This window comes from Lolium rigidum, chromosome 7, assembly GCF_022539505.1.
Source record: "Lolium rigidum isolate FL_2022 chromosome 7, APGP_CSIRO_Lrig_0.1, whole genome shotgun sequence".
Lineage (NCBI taxonomy): Eukaryota > Viridiplantae > Streptophyta > Magnoliopsida > Poales > Poaceae > Lolium > Lolium rigidum.
In genome coordinates this window covers 244,367,110-244,384,234 of record NC_061514.1, presented here as the reverse complement: position 1 = coordinate 244,384,234, position 17,125 = coordinate 244,367,110, and positions in this window count along the sequence as shown.

Below are 17,125 nucleotides of genomic sequence, written 5' to 3'. Positions count from 1 at the left end.
ACAAGCGGCAACTACGGAGGTCCTCGGGGGGGGCAAGGTGGCATCGGAGAAGGAGATGCAAAAGCCAACGAGCATGTGAGGGTGGAGTGTTGCGGTTCGCGGCAGAAAATAAAAATCTAACTAGCGCACTCAGATTGCCCAGATCTATCTAAGAGTATTGTTGTAACGGAGATGGTTTTGGTGACGTACCCTCGTAGACCGAAATCAGTTAATGTTCTGCTATAACATGTATGATATAGTCATACTCATCGCCGACCTCAGGGCCGTGTTCAATTCTCGTTGCACGACGTCGAGTGGCGCAAGTGCAACACCTTGTAGGTTTCACACATATACGGTGTTGGCAATGAATCCCAAACCTCTGATCCAACCTAGATTGCGGAATTAGATATTCTAGATCGGAATGCCATCATCACGATGACATACTGGTGAAGATATGACTCCCTCCGTGAGCATATCTTCAAGGAACGATGCGCGGGATAGAAATCGGGAGAGAGAAAGAGTGAGGAGAGTCGCTTGTCGCTTGGGAGGGGTTCTCCTTTTCCTCAAGGGAATTATGTGCTCCTTCCCCCTCATGCCTAGACCTTGTATAGGGGGAGGGGGAGGGGTGGCGGGCCAGCCCTAGGGAGGGGGCGACTGGGCCAAGGGTGGCCTATGCGCCCCAAACCCTAAACCCTTGCCGCCCCACCACATGGACCATGTGGGGGTTGGCTAGCCCCTTAAGGGGCTCCCCTCCTTGAGGGGCCCATTTAAGGTGGGATGCACCCATAGGCGGACCTAGCATACCTATTGCCCGGGCAGCCTCCCAGGCTTCTGGCCGGCCGACAAGCCTATTTTTGCCCCTACTTTGTATGCATTTAACAAAAAAAAATAGCACACTAAGCTTGTTTGCCCAGGCTTCAAAATTTTCTTGGGTCCGCCTATGGATGCACCTTTATCTAAACAAATAATATATATTTAATATTTAATCATTTATTTAATATATAATACATACTCCCTCCATTTCAATCTATAATGCCTATAGATTTTCTACATTTGTTTTATAATATAAGAGTAGATCTGCGTTTATTTGTAAAGAATCCCTTCAACCGATCAGCTGAATAGCAGAAAATAAGGAAACCGATCTGATCCGTGCATAAAATCTGGAAACTGATTTACGGTACAACCTCCTGTAGGCATTATAGACTGAAAATAAGGGGGTTTTGTGTTAAAAAATGACTTGCGCTAATTACCGTACAGAAAATCTATAGGCATTATAGATTGAAATGGAGGGAGTATTATTTAATATCCGATGATCCGAGACACCTCCCGAACCACTCCAAACACCCGTCAGATTCCCCGTAACCCTTTCTGGGGTTCTCTCTCTCTCTCTTTTCTCCGGTGTTTCCAAAATCCAAAACAATCTAAGCATCACCAACCCTTAAGAGTGTTATCCTACGGTTCGGTGATACTCAGACATGACCGAGGCACTCCTCTGATCAATGATCAATAGCGGGACCGGGACGCCCATAATGACCCCTATGAATTCCACGTAGAATATCGTCGTTTGAACCATTACGTTGAGTCCTATTCCCATGGTTACTTTGATACCGTCACTTGTCCGAGATATGATCGTCGGTATCACCATACCTAGTTCGATCTCGTTACCGGCCATGCCATTCAACTCGTTCCCGTGATATTCCATCCTCATGACCTAGTCATACGCTGCAGCTTTATTGATGTAATCTCACCGAGTGGGTCCAAAGTATCTATCCATCACGTGAATGAACAAATCCTACTCTTGATACATATGCCTCAGCCTACCCCTCTGGAATACCTATGGAAACCTTTATGATCACCCAGTTACAGACTTACGGTGTGACGGTTGATGCACTCAAAGCAGCCTCTAGTGATAGCGATTAAATATGATCTCACAGTCTAGGGATTAGGTCACAATGCTTTCATAATTATTTAACGGTAAACTTCATGACTTGATCGCATCACAATATTTATATATTGGGTATGTTCATCATATCATTCATCCAATGATATGACCCATTGTCAATTTACATAAATGCCCATGACCGGGAAACCTCGATCATCAAATGACCACAATGAGCGAGTTCACATATATGCTTACTAGGGACTCTGGTTTGTTTACGTACCACACATGTACCAATGTTCCGATTGATACCGTTATGGCATGACATAAAACTTATTATGACATTAAGATATAGTAATGAATACTCTTTATTATTTGACTCTAGGGCACTATCTGCAACATGGAGGCCTGGAGAGAAAATGGGGAGAAACCGTTGGATGATTTCCCACCCCGGTGCCTTTGATTTGATTTGCGCCGACTTAGGCTAGAACTTTCGGACCACACTGTGCCAGAAATTCCGCTCAGCGGAATCTCTGATGATTGACACCTCAAAAATTTCGGCCTTTTGACGCCACCAGTTCCATGCTCAAGATTTGGATATGTGTGTAATAGATAAAATGTTGATTTAATTATAGAATGGCTTAGATTCATAGACTGGTAACCGATGAAATGGTAGTTTCCACTCAACATTGCAACATGCAAATACGAAAAGACTAAAGATCCATAAAAATAAAAGATAAGCAAATAAAGAACCAACCCCTCAACGAAGAGTTGGGTGGCTAAGGCCACCTTGTTTGAGTGCTTGGCATGGAACCCGCAGATATATCTCGGGTCCACGACCAAATAAAGCTCATTTTATCACCAAATGACGTATAGAAAATGATTTTGTTTACTTGCAGGGTACTCTCGTCTCTGAAGCATGGTACTCTGGCCTCTATGTCGTTAGTTTGTACGTGAAGCTAGCTCTAGTGTAAATATTAGTTGTATGTGGTTGAAAAGGAACACGTGACAAAAACGAAAACCTAAATTAGAACTACTCCATCCGATTTCTATTAATTAACTCAAATTTAGTATAATTTTATACTAAATTCGAGTTAATTAAAAAGACGAGCGGGAGTATTTTTTTCAGTGCTAAATCAGAAGTACGTGACCTCTTAATTTACCGCCGAAGGCGTGAGATCTGAACCGCTTTTCTGGGTTTTGGACCATAGGACAGGTCTACACAGGTGTGCCGCCGCGTCCCTTTCAGATTCTCTCTCCTGTTATTTTTTTCCCATCTTGCTTTTGATCTTTTCTGACAGCACGGCAATTTCTAGACCTTTTATATTCGAAATAAATCCACTCCCAGCTTTGCCGGGGTCCATGCCTCTCATTCACACATGCTCTCCGCTACGAGTACGCGCTTTACATTACCTTATGAATTTTGCATTGTTTTCTACCCGTTTTATAGTGGGTTTCTGCTACGAGTAGTCGTCTGTTGACTAACTGGTACTGGATCTTCGATTTGTCAATTTAGGTAAACACTAATTTATCATTTTTAAGGCCCCGCTTGGTTGGTCCTTTTGGCCTAAAACCAGTCCGCAAATTTTTCCATGGGAGGCCTAAAATAATGCTTTGTTCATTTCTTGTTTCTTCGGTTTGATTTGAGCTGGTTACCCCAACTTCTACACATGTGAGGAGCTCCCGACTAAAATCCACTACCAGCGATGATAGAGACAAGAAACAAGCGGCGACCAATTGTAAGGTCAATTGACTAGACTTTTTCTTTGTTGTTATACTAGCAGAAATCATGCAAGAAAAAATGGTTGAAATTATATAAATATAGTTTGACCATATAATTGCAAATTGACTACATAACAATCTCAAATATTACACGGCCATGGGATCGAGAATGGAAGCGGCCGATTGACACTTGTGTTAGAGATATATTCCGCGTGCATGTATTTGGTAGTTTAGGATTTGCAATCTGTATGCTAACTTATCTTTAGGAGAGCCTTCTTGGCCTTTAAATCTTATACCACTATATATACTCGCCCATGAGGCTCAATACAACATCTAACATATTTTGTATATCCCTCTCTATCGTTTTACAACCTGGAGTAGCTTTCGGGGGAGGGGGGAAGTACACTATGAATACAAAAAGAAAAATTTTACAATGCCCAGGGAGTTATATGAAATTTTCATGCAGATCTAACACAAACAGATGGGTTGAATAAACTTGGCTTTATACTAAAGAAAATTGTTCAAGGTTAAATGAGTTGCTGACTAATATTGAGTAATGCCTGGCCCAAGCTATGAGGATAGGAAGCCACCCCCCGTCAGGTAGACTCGCTGCAGGTTTAGCCTAAAACTGTTTGGATACTCTCGAGTATGACCGAGATATGAGACCCACGTGGATCTTAGAGCACCTCCAGCCGTTGGCGCTTGATTGGACGGAATTTTGGCATGTGGAGCACCGAACTTCTAGCCGTCTCCCCAGGTAGATGCCCGGAGATCGACGTTTTTGTCTTAGTTTCACAAATAAATTCACAGGTCGGCGAATTTGACAAATTTTGCCAATATTTGGCTTATTTTTACAAATAAACATTACAGTTCAATAAAACAAGCAAATAATTTGATAAGTTTTGAAATAAATTAAATGGAAACTAGTTGGTGTTGCCTCGAAGCATCTATATGTGCTCCACCAGATCATCCTGCAGCTGTTGATGCATTGTGGAGTCTCGAATCTCCCGACGCATAGCGATCAACGAAGCCCACGATGCCGGCACCTGGTGATTAGGCTGTGCAAGTGGATCCTCTCTGTCATATGGTGCAGCTTGTTCGCTCAGAGGAACCGGATACTTTCGCTCATTCTCAATAATCATGTTGTGTAAGTTGATGGTGTTCCGGCGATGGCGCCAGGCAATTTTACTGAGCGTTGTTGTGAAAGCGGTTGGGAAACCCCAAGAGGAAGGTGCGATGAGCACAACAACAAGTTTTGCTCAGTACGAAACCAAGGTTTAATCGATCAGTAAGAGAAAGGCGTGATTTCTGAAGGTGTTGCTGGCTGACTAGTGGAAGGACGCACTATCGGCGTCAGCAACAACGTGGAACCTGCACACACATAACCAAAGTACTTTGCCCCAACTTGCAGTGAGGTTGCCAATCTCACCGGTTTGCTGAACACAAATGATTAGACGTATCGAGTGGAAATAAATGTTTGCAGTAATTAAAAAGAACATGATTCAAGTGGTTCAATTTATCAGTGTAAAGGAAAGGACCAGGGTCTAGTGGCGGACGTAGGAAAAAACTAGAGGGTGGGCACACCTTTTTTTTGCGCTTCCCTAATTGTGATAAAATTTTCTAAATGTAGATCTCGCTTTGAACAAATAACATACAAAGCAAAAAAACGGCATCCTTTGCAATACTTCTTTGCCTCATGTTTTCGGAATAGTGCCGCAGTGTGGCTATCCGCCATGCCTTTTCATAATCAATTCGACAATAACAATAGAAACAACAAATTTTATACTCCTTCCGTTCTATGAAACATGTTGAAAATTTATTAAAGTTTGAATGTATTTAGATACTAAATAATATTAGATACATCCAAATTTTGACAAATCTTAGAGATGTTTCGTAAGACGGAAGGAGTATAAGATATGGATTTCCATTCCTAAACAGAAATTATCTAATTCTAATTCTACAATCTACACGGAATATAAAATGATCCTTTGCCAATACTAGATCATGGACGTGAACTATTCATTTGTTTCTGCTACTAGGCAAAAAAAAAAGCCTGGGCACAAGAAAACAGAAAATCGTAGCAGTACCAATCCTTGGATCCAAATAAACTTGAGGAGAGATCGTAAGGCTCAGGCGGGCAGCCGGAGCAGCTACGCCGGCAAGGGGGGCAGCTGCCCAGACGCCGGCCCAATCGCCCAGACTAATTATTAGCAGATGCAGGGGAGCGGCCAGGCGCCAGAAACGGCAGCGCGCTAGCCGGCGATGAAGGGGATCAACCGAGTGACCGACCGGCGGGAGGGCGAAGGAGGCGAGCCGGCGAGGAGGAGGGGGATCGACCGGGACCGGTACGAGGACTGCAGGAGGGGGATCGACGACGCGATGCAAGGTCGAAGCTTTCCTGGGCTCCTGGCGTCGTGCGGGTGCAATACTTTTCCCAGTCTCAATCGATAAAAAACCTGAAACTTAGCTTAGTAAAATAAAGTCTGAAATTTTGGGGTGGGCCACGGCCCACCCGGCCCACCCTGTGTGTTCGCCCATGCCGGGGTCCACAGTTCACTAGAGGTATCTCTCCATAAAGATAAATAGTATTTTGGGTGAACAAATTACAGCTGGGCAATTGACAGAATATCGATCATACATGACAAGATGATTACTATGATATTTGATTGGGCATTACAACATAATACACATACAGTAATCCAACTGCGTCTATAAATAATAATCCACCTTCCGGTTATCGTCCGAATCCTTTCAGTATTAAGTTGCAAGCAACATATTATCGCATTAAGCAATATGTGTAAAGTAAACAATAGAATTACCCTCGGATAAAATATTCTTGTTTTCTCCCTAGTAGCAACAGTACATCTACAATCTTAGAAGTTATCGTCACTCTCCTAGAAAACTAGAGGCATGAACCTACTACCGAGCATAAATATCTTCTCTTGGAGTCACAAGCATCTACTTGGCCAGAGTAACTACTAGCAACGGAGAGCATGCAAGATCACAAATAACATATGACATGAATATATAATCGACCTCAACATAGTATACAATATTCATCGGATCCCAACAAACACAACATGTAGGATTACATAAGGATGATCTTGATCATGTAGGGCAGCTCACAAGATCTATACATGAGGCACAAATTGGAGAAGACGACCATCTAGCTACTGCTATGGACCCATAGTCCAGGGATGAACTACTCACACATCACTTCGGAGGCGGGCATGGCGATGTAGATGCCTCCAGCGATGATTTTCCCCTCCGGCAGGGTGCCGGGAAGAGCTTCAGAGCCCCCGAGATGGGTTCTGCAATTGCGACCGCGACGGAAATTTTCGTGGATGGAGGCTTGGGTATCCAAGGTTTTCCCGAGAGATGTATAAATAGGCGGACGATTTAGGTCGGTGGGGTGCCTAGGGGGCCCACACCACCCCTAGGCGCGGGCCACACCCAGGCCGCGCCATGGGGTGGTCTGGCCGCCATGTGGCGCCTCTTCGACCCTCCTCTGGACTCTGTCTCCGTTTCGGTAACATATTGATTTTGTCTTTAGTTTCGGTAACATATTGACCTATTAACAAGATGCCACAGTGCCAGTTCCCTGTTTTCTGCTGTTTTTGTATTTCAGGAAAGTTGTACAAGAAATATTCTCGGAATTGTGCCTCCCTCACATCAGATGTCGGGGGGAAACCCAAGAGGCCAACGATGGGACCAGGTGGCAGCGCTGATGCGACCCTACGCTAGCAGTGTTGGCCGCAACCCTGGGCTTGTTCTTCCAGGGCGCAATGTGCGGCATGACAACCTATCTCCATTGGCGTCTTCCCCGAGTTGTCATTATCCTGCCTCTTTCGCGCCGACTCCTCTAGGCACATGAGGGAAGTACGTTGGTCCGGATTGCCTTGGAGTCGAGATCGTGCTATCGTTTGTCTTGCTTGGTTCGTGACGCGATCCTGAAACCATGTGCTACTCTTCTCACCATCCATGGTAGAATATTGTGTAACGCCTAGGTGAAAGACGATGCTCTCGTCTTTATATAAAGTGGCCGAGGTGGTTGAAGTCTTTGTTGCCTATTGTACCGGATGTTCTTAGCCTTTCTTCTATATAATTAATTCATGTTCAAAGGTGTATTTTTGAAAGAAAAAAGGTTTAAGATGCGAAATGGGCGTGCAATTTATCGTGTTTTCAACTCATCATTGAAAAAAGAAAGAAAGAGGCTAGTTCACTAAAATTAGCGACCAGCGATGAGTACTTACCTAAATGTATAAATAAATTATGGAGCCATAAATGATACGATCATATAACTAGTAGTATCGCAGAACCATTTCTATATTCCAGTACGTTGTGTGCTTAGATTAGGCATACGCACGGGACGACCCATGGAAGGATTAAAAAAGATATGGTGGTGATCGCAGCTGCAGTCTTGGTGATGGCGAGGGGTGGTTGATGGAGTAAAGTACAGGAGCAGTATTCCAGGGTCAGGTCATGTGCTTCCCTCTCCCTGGTTAGACAATTTTGTCGTTCTTGGCTACGGCAGGTGAACCACACGGCACATGACGACATCCAATCAAGAAATTCCCCTGTTCGCCGCGTGAAAAGTGGCAAGCTAAGTTAAGGTTTCTCGGCCTATGACGAACTTGGTTCAGTAAGAGCAAGTACAATAAGTTCTAATCAGCTGGCTATAAGAATTAAAATAGTATACTATTGCTTAGTTGGAGGAGAGAGAGGAGGAGAGAGAAGGAGAGTGAGCTCTTATGCAATAGCTAGCTCTAGCACGTGCTCCTAGGCACTTTGTGAGAGTGAAGAGTGGGCCATACATTGATAAAGTACTACATTTTTATAGCTCACTATTGTATATGTTGGCTCTAAGTTGGCTACAAATGACATGGCACTTGGCTTATAGCCAACAGCTGGCTACACTATTGGAATTGCTCTAACTCTACAGTCGCCCTGCATTGCAATCCGCAAGGTCTGGAAAAAGCCGTCTCAACACACCAAACAATTGCTGCTGCTGGTGGTGGTAGTATAAGGGACGTAATCTATGCTTGTCACAATTGGACATTGTCTGGGAATGTGAGATAGCCGAGCATCATAGGGAACCGGCCTCATTGAATGTCAGTTATCAAGTGGGGATGACGATGACTGGACTCGGGCTCCGCTCGGAACTTGGGAACTCGGTGGCCGGAACTGCACTGCCCCGGGCTAAGGGCATCTCCAATCGGGCGATCCATCCCGCGCCCGCGAGTCCGGATGGGTCTAGTCGGACAAAAACCCGGCCCAGTGCGCGGAGCCATCCCTAAAATGGATGCCCGCGGCGTCTGGATCGACGCAAACCTGGCCCAAATCTTGGCAGGGTTTGCGTGGCCGCGGACGCGAAAGGCTGGTCGCTCGCGTCCGCCCCTTGTCTGCCCCTGGCCCACGTGTCATAGGCATAAACAATATTTTTCATTAAAGAGATTCATTACATTTTTTTTATTGTAGGTACTACTTCTATCCTAAATACGTACGGGGTCGGCGGCTCGCCGGCGACACCTCGCCGGCTCGCTGTCGGGGCCGTGGATTTCACTCGACGCGGGCGGCCTGTACGCGTGAGGATTCCACTCCAGCCTACGGGCTGAGTGGCGCGTCGGCGGCGGCGCGGGCGGCGGCGCGGGCGGCGGCAGCTTGGGCGGAGGCCATCATCCTCCTCCTTTCCGTCCGCGCACCTCGGGCGCGCTCGCGCTCCGCCTCCTGCGGCGGAATCATCCGCTTCCCGCATAGCTCCACCTCCTGCAGAGCGACGCGTTCCACGGCGGTGCGCGCCTCCGGGCGGACGCGGGCGGGGGCCGGGCCTCGTGGTTCTCCCGCCGCCGGCGCATGCGCTCTTGCCGGCCGCGCTCCGCCGACTCGGCCATCCTCCCGGGCGCGCCGCTCGGGCGGCGGCATCTCGGATGAGGTGACGGGCTGCTCGCATAGCGAGCAGCTCGTTCTTCCGGCCGAGGAGGTCGCCTAGCGGCGGCGGCCGGCCCGCCGCATGCCCTCGTGCTCCTTCGTCACGCGCGTGAGGTCGGTGAGACGCTCCTCGATGGCGGCGTTGATGTTCGCCAGCGCGAGGTCCTCCTCGGCGACGGGCTCCTCCGCGGCGGCCGCCTCCTCCTCCGCGGCCTCGTACCAGCCGTCCGCGGTCTCGTGCCAGCCCTCTGCGGCCGCCTCCCCCATCTCCGCGTCACCGGCCTTCTTTGCCGCCGCCTCGGCAGCGACGCGGAGCGCCTCGTCGTCGGCGACCCACCGCGAGTCCGCGCGCTCCTCCTCCTCCGTCCGCGGGAACCTGGCCCGGGCGGCGAGGGAGAGCTTGGCCCATGTGGCCTGCAGGGTGCGCGGCATGGCGCCGAAGAAGGTGGAGGGGGAGAGAACGGTGATGCGGTCTGTGTGAGACCGCCGCCGTCTTTTATAGCCGGCGGTCTGGCGGGAAACTTGGGCGCGAGCGCGCGCCAATGGCGTTTTCGCGCGCGGGATCTTTCCCGCGCGTTCCACCGCCCACCATGGCTGTCCCGTCGAGGCCTGCCATGGCGCAGCGCCGCGCAACGAAGACGAACCACGTGGCGTCTCTTTGGGTCGCCGCGTTGGGCGCCGCGTGCGACCCAAACGGACACGCGGACGCGGGGCGCCGTCCGCGCGTCCGGGCGGCCACGCAAACGGCCCAAAACGGACGGCCCAGCGCGTCCGTTTGGGTCGCTCGGTTGGAGATGCCCTAACTCACAAAGTCTTGCTGGGGCGCGAGACGTCGTGCCTCCACCGGCTCGTCTGCGTCATTCGGTCTAGATGTGGCACTTTGTCAGCAGCGTCACCGACAGACATAAGGCTAGGGAGGAGGTGGGCCTGAAGGAAAGAAGCCCAAGGCCTAGGAGGATTATCCAACCGAACCGACGCCACACTGGGCTGACTGGACTCGGTAGACAGCATCGACAACTCTCCGTATAAAAGCATCAGGTCTTCAGGAAGATAGCCATCCTCGGGATCAGGAAGAATGGCGGCGGCGGAATTCGTTCCTCTTGTAATAGGATAGTTTGCCTCTGCGGAGGAGAACCTTGTATCCAAATTCGTATGCGATTCGAACCCTATAGTGCTAGATCTATCTATACCCTAACATCTGGTATCAGAGCCCACTAGATCCCCCAAACCTCCACCACCACCATTAGGGAAATCCGGAGATACACCGCAGATCGTTCTCCTTCCAAACTCCTCTCCCTGATACCGCCGATCCACAGTTCGTCACTAGCCAGATCATGACGGGTTTGGGTGCTAACGCACCTAGTTTCCCCTTCCCCACATTCACGGGAGACAACCCCAATCTGTGGATCACTCTCGCTGAGCAGTATTTCCAAACCTTAGCAATTCATGAGTCATATTGGGTGCCTATGTCGATTCTACATTTTTCTAGCTCAGCTGGTATCTGGTTACAGTCAGTACGTAGGAAAATCACCGTGCTGGACTCGATCTCTTTTACTTCCTTGCTTAGCACACGTTTTGGGCGAGATAGACATCAGCTTCTGATTAGACAATTTTACACCATTAAGCAAACCTCATCTGTTGCTGATTATATTGAGCGTTTTGATGTTCTTATGAATCATCTCATTTCGTATTCAGACACTACTCATCCATTTTATTTCTTGACTCGTTTCATCGAGGGCCTGAGGGCGGATATCCGTGCTGTGGTGATGGTTCAGCGACCGACTGATTTGGACACAGCCTGCTCGTTGGCTCTCCTTCAGGAAGAAGTAGCAGAAGGGGAATTACCGCTTCCTTCGAAGCAAGAGCAGCGGTACATCACTTTCCCCCGCAAAAGCATTGCCTCTGCATCGACATCTTCGTCACCAGCTGTAGCAGGCGGAGCAGCTGATAGTCGAGGTATTGAAGCAGCTCGCACCAACAATTCTGATAACTATAATGCTCTGCGTGCGTATCGCAAGGCCAAGGGTCTGTGTTTCAAGTGTGGTGAGAAATGGGGCCACGACCACACCTGTTCGCAGACAGTGCAACTCCATGTGGTAGAAGAGCTCTTGTCGCTGCTCTCACAAGAGAAACTGACAGGCGTTGACAGTACTGAATTATCCAGTGACGAACCAGAGGTGATTTGTTCAGTTTCTCTTCATGCATTGACAGGCTCAACAAGTGATGTTCCAGGAGTAATCCAGCTGCAGGCTTTCATTGAGAAGCATGAGATTCTCATACTGGTGGACTCAGGAAGCTCGACCTCTTTCATTAATCAACAGCTGGCACAAGGGTTATCTGGAATTCAGCCCCTTCTTAAACCATGCCGTGTTAAAGTGGCTGATGGGGCTCAGCACAGGTGTTCCTCATATATCCCTAACTGCCAGTGGTCATCGCAGGGACACCAGTTCGCCACAGATCTGAAACTCTTACCTCTTGGAGCTTTCGATATGATATTGGGCATGGACTGGCTCGAGCAGAATAACCCATAGATTGACTGGGTAGCAAAAACTTTGACGATACAACATGTTGATGGTGATATATTCTTGCAAGGGCACAGGAATGAGAAGCTGCAGTGTTCAGATATCTCTGCTCAGGAATTATCGTCAGTCTGCAGACAAGGATCAGTAGCCCACTTGATCCATGTGTATGCTTTAGATGATACAGTACACATCGAGGAAGTCACACCTGATGCAGTACAACAACTCATTTCCCAGTTTGATGATGTGTTCACAGAACCCACAAGTCTGCCACAGAGGAGAGCATGTGATCACACTATCCCACTCATGCCAGGATCACAACCAGTGAATATACGAGCCTATCGTCATAAACCTGAACTGAAGTCAGAAATTGAGCGCCAAGTAGCGGAACTGCTTGCATCAGGAGTTATTCAGCGTAGCACGAGTCACTTCTCCTCACCGGCCATCCTGGTGAAGAAGAAGGATGGTACCTGGCGCCTGTGTGTGGATTACAGAGCTCTGAATTCTATGACAGCCATTAGCAAGTTCCCGGTACCGGTGATCGACGAATTACTCGACGAACTTGCAGGCGCTCGATGGGTTTCCAAAATGGACCTGAGAGTAGGGTATCATCAAATCAGATTGGCGCCTGGCGAGTGATACGCGTACAGCACGCGTCCGTTGGGAACCCCAAGAGGAAGGTGTGATGCATACAGCGGCAAGTTTTCCCTCAGAAAGAAACCAAGGTTTATCGAACCAGGAGGAGCCAAGAAGCACGTTGAAGGTTGATGGGGACGGGATGTAGTGCGGCGCAACACCAGAGATTCTGGCGCCAACGTGGAACCTGCACAACACAACCAAAGTACTTTGCCCCAACGAAACAGTGAGGTTGTCAATCTCACCGGCTTGCTGTAACAAAGGATTAGATGTATAGTGTAGATGATGATTGTTTGCAAAGAACAGTAGAACAAGTATTGCAGTAGATTGTATTCAATGTAAAAGAATGGACCGGGGTCCACAGTTCACTAGAGGTGTCTCTCCCATAAGATAAATAGCATGTTGGGTGAACAAATTACAGTCGGGCAATTGACAAATAGAGAGAGCATGACAATGCACATACATGATATGATAAGTATTGTGAGATTCAATTGGGCATTACGACAAAGTACATAGACCGCTATCCAGCATGCATCTATGCCTAAAAAGTCCACCTTCAGGTTATCATCCGAACCCCTTCCAGTATTAAGTTGCAATCAACAGACAATTGCATTAAGTATGGTGCGTAATGTAATCAATAACTACATCCTCGGACATAGCATCAATGTTTTATCCCTAGTGGCAACAGCACATCCACAACCTTAGAACTTTCTGTCACTCGTCCCGGATTTAATGGAGGCATGAACCCACTATCGAGCATAAATACTCCCTCTTGGAGTTAAGAGTAAAAACTTGGCCGAGCCTCTACTAATAACGGAGAGCATGCAAGATCATAAACAACACATAGGTAATAGATTGATAATCAACATAACATAGTATTCTCTATCCATCGGATCCCGACAAACACAACATATAGAATTACGAGATAGATGATCTTGATCATGTTAGGCAGCTCACAAGATCCGACAATGAAGCACATGAGGAGAAGACGACCATCTAGCTACTGCTATGGACCCATAGTCCAGGGGTGAACTACTCACTCATCACTCCGGAGGCGACCATGGCGGTGAAGAGTCCTCCGGGAGATGACTCCCCTCTCCGGCAGGGTGCCGGAGGCGATCTCCAGAATCCCCCGAGATGGGATTGGCGGCGGCGGCGTCTCTGGAAGGTTTTCCGTATCGTGGCTCTCGGTACTGGGGGTTTCGCGACGAAGGCTTTAAGTAGGCGAAAGGGCAACACGGGGGGCCACACGAGGGCCCCACACACCAGGGCCGCGCGGCCAAGACCTGGGCCGCGCCGCCCTGTTGTGGCGGCGCCTCGTGGCCCCACTTCCTTTCCCCCTCGGTCTTCTGGAAGCTTCGTGCAAAAATAGGACCCTGGGCATTGATTTCGTCCAATTCCGAGAATATTTCCTTTGTAGGATTTCTGAAACCAAAAACGGCAGAAAACAACAACTGGCTCTTCGGCATCTCGTTAATAGGTTAGTGCCGGAAAATGCATAAATACGACATATAATGTGTATAAAACATGTAGATATCATCAATAATGTGGCATGGAACATAAGAAATTATCGATACGTCGGAGACGTATCAGCATCCCCAAGCTTAGTTCCTGCTCGTCCCGAGCAGGTGAACGATAACAAAGATAATTTCTGGAGTGACATGCCATCATAACCTTGATCATACTATTGTAAGCATATGTAATGAATGCAGCGATCAAAACAATGGTAATGACATGAGTAAACAACTGAATCATAAAGCAAAGACTTTTCATGAATAGCACTTCAAGACAAGCATCAATAAGTCTTGCATAAGAGTTAACTCATAAAGCAATAAATCAAAGTAAAGGTATTGAAGCAACACAAAGGAAGATTAAGTTTCAGCGGTTGCTTTCAACTTGTAACATGTATATCTCATGGATAATGTCAATGTAGAGTAATATAACAAGTGCAATATGCAAGTATGTAGGAATCAATGTACAGTTCACACAAGTGTTTGCTTCTTGAGGTAGAGAGAGATAGGTGAACTGACTCAACATAAAAGTAAAAGAAAGGCCCTTCGCAGAAGGAAGCATTGATTGCTATATTTGTGCTAGAGCTTTGGTTTTGAAAACAAGAAACAATTTTGTCAACGGTAGTAATAAAGCATATGTATCATGTAAATTATATCTTACAAGTTGCAAGCCTCATGCATAGTATACTAATAGTGCCCGCACCTTGTCCTAATTAGCTTGGATTACCGGGATTATCGCAATACACATGTTTTAACCAAGTGTCACAAAGGGGTACCTCCATGCCGCCTCGTACAAAAGTCTAAGGAGAAAGCTCGCATTTGGATTTCTCGCTTTTGATTATTCTCAACTTAGACATCCATACCGGGACAACATAGACAACAGATAATGGACTCCTCTTTAATGCATAAGCATGTAGCAACAATTAATGTTATCATATGAGATTGAGGATATATGTCCAAAACTGAAACTTCCACCATGGTTCATGGCTTTAGTTAGCGGCCCAATGTTCTTCTCTAACAATATGCATGCTCTAACCAATAAATGAGTGGTAAATCTCCCTTACTTCAGACAAGACGGACATGCATAGCAACTCACATGATATTCAACAAAGAGTAGTTGATGGCATCCCCAGGAACATGGTTATCGCACAACAAGAAACTTAATAAGAGATAAAGTGCATAAGTACATATTCAATACTACAATAGTTTTTAAGCTATTTGTCCCATGAGCTATATATTGCAAAGGTAAAGAATGGAAATTTTAAAGGTAGCACTCAAGCAATTTACTTTGGAATGGCGGAGAAATACCATGTAGTAGGTAGGTATGGTGGACACGAATGGCATAGTGGTTGGCTCAAGGATTTTGGATGCATGAGAAGTATTCCCTCTCGATACAAGGTTTAGACTAGCAAGGTTATTTGAAACAAACACAAGGATGAACCGGTGCAGCAAAACTCACATAAAAGACATATTGTAAACATTATAAGACTCTACACCGTCTTCCTTGTTGTTCAAACTCAATACTAGAAATTATCTAGACTTTAGAGAGACCAAATATGCAAACCAAATTTAGCAAGCTCTAGGTATTTCTTCATTAATGGGTGCAAAGTATATGATGCAAGAGCTTAAACATGAGCACAACAATTGCCAAGTATCAAATTATCCAAGACAATTTAGAATTACTACATGTAGCATTTCCCGATTCCAACCATATAACAATTTAACGAAGAAGATTCAACCTTCGCCATGAATACTATGAGTAAAGCCTAAGGACATATTTGTCCATATGCAACAACGGAGCGTGTCTCTCTCCCACACAATGAATGCTAGGATCCATTTTATTCAAACAAAACAAAAACAAAAACAAACCGACGCTCCAAGCAAAGCACATAAGATGTGATGGAATAAAAATATAGTTTCGGGGAGGAACCTGATAATGTTGTCGATGAAGAAGGGGATGCCTTGGGCATCCCCAAGCTTAGACGCTTGAGTCTTCTTAAAATATGCAGGGGTGAACCACCGGGGCATCCCCAAGCTTAGAGCTTTCACTCTCCTTGATCATATTGTATCATCTCCCTCTCTTGATCCTTGAAAACTTCCTCCACACCAAACTCGAAACAACTCATTAGAGGGTTAGTGCATAATAAAAATTCACATGTTCAGAGGTGACACAATCATTCTTAACACTTCTGGACATTGCATAAAGCTACTGGACATTAATGGAACAAAGAAATTCATCCACCATAGCAAAAGAGGCAATGCGAAATAAAAGGCAGAATCTGTCAAAACAGAACAGTCCGTAAAGATGGATTATATTGAGGCACCAGACTTGCTCAAATGAAAATGCTCAAATTGAATGAAAGTTGTGTATATATCTGAGGATCACGCACGTAAATTGGCATATTTTTTTGAGCTACCTACAGAGAGGCAGGTCGAAATTCGTGACAGCAAAGAAATCTGTTTCTGCGCAGTAATCCAAATCTAGTATGAACCTTACTATCAAAGACTTTACTTGACACAACAATGCAAAAAACTAAGATAAGGAGAGGTTGCTACAGTAGTAAACAACTTCCAAGACTCAAATATAAAACAAAATTACTGTAGTAAAAACATGGGTTGTCTCCCATAAGCGCTTTTATTTAACGCCTTTCAGCTAGGCGCAGAAAGTGTATATCAAGTATTATCAAGAGATGAAGCATCGACATCATAACTTGTTCTAATAATAGAATCAAAAGGTAACTTCATTCTCTTTCTAGGGAAGTGTTCCATACCTTTCTTGAGAGTAAATTGATATTTAATATTACCTTCCTTCATATCAATGATAGCTCCAACAGTTCGAAGAAAAGGTCTTCCCAATATAATGGGACAAGATGCATTGCATTCAATATCCAAGACAACAAAATCAACGGGGACAAGGTTATTGTTAACGGTAATGCGAACATTATCAATTC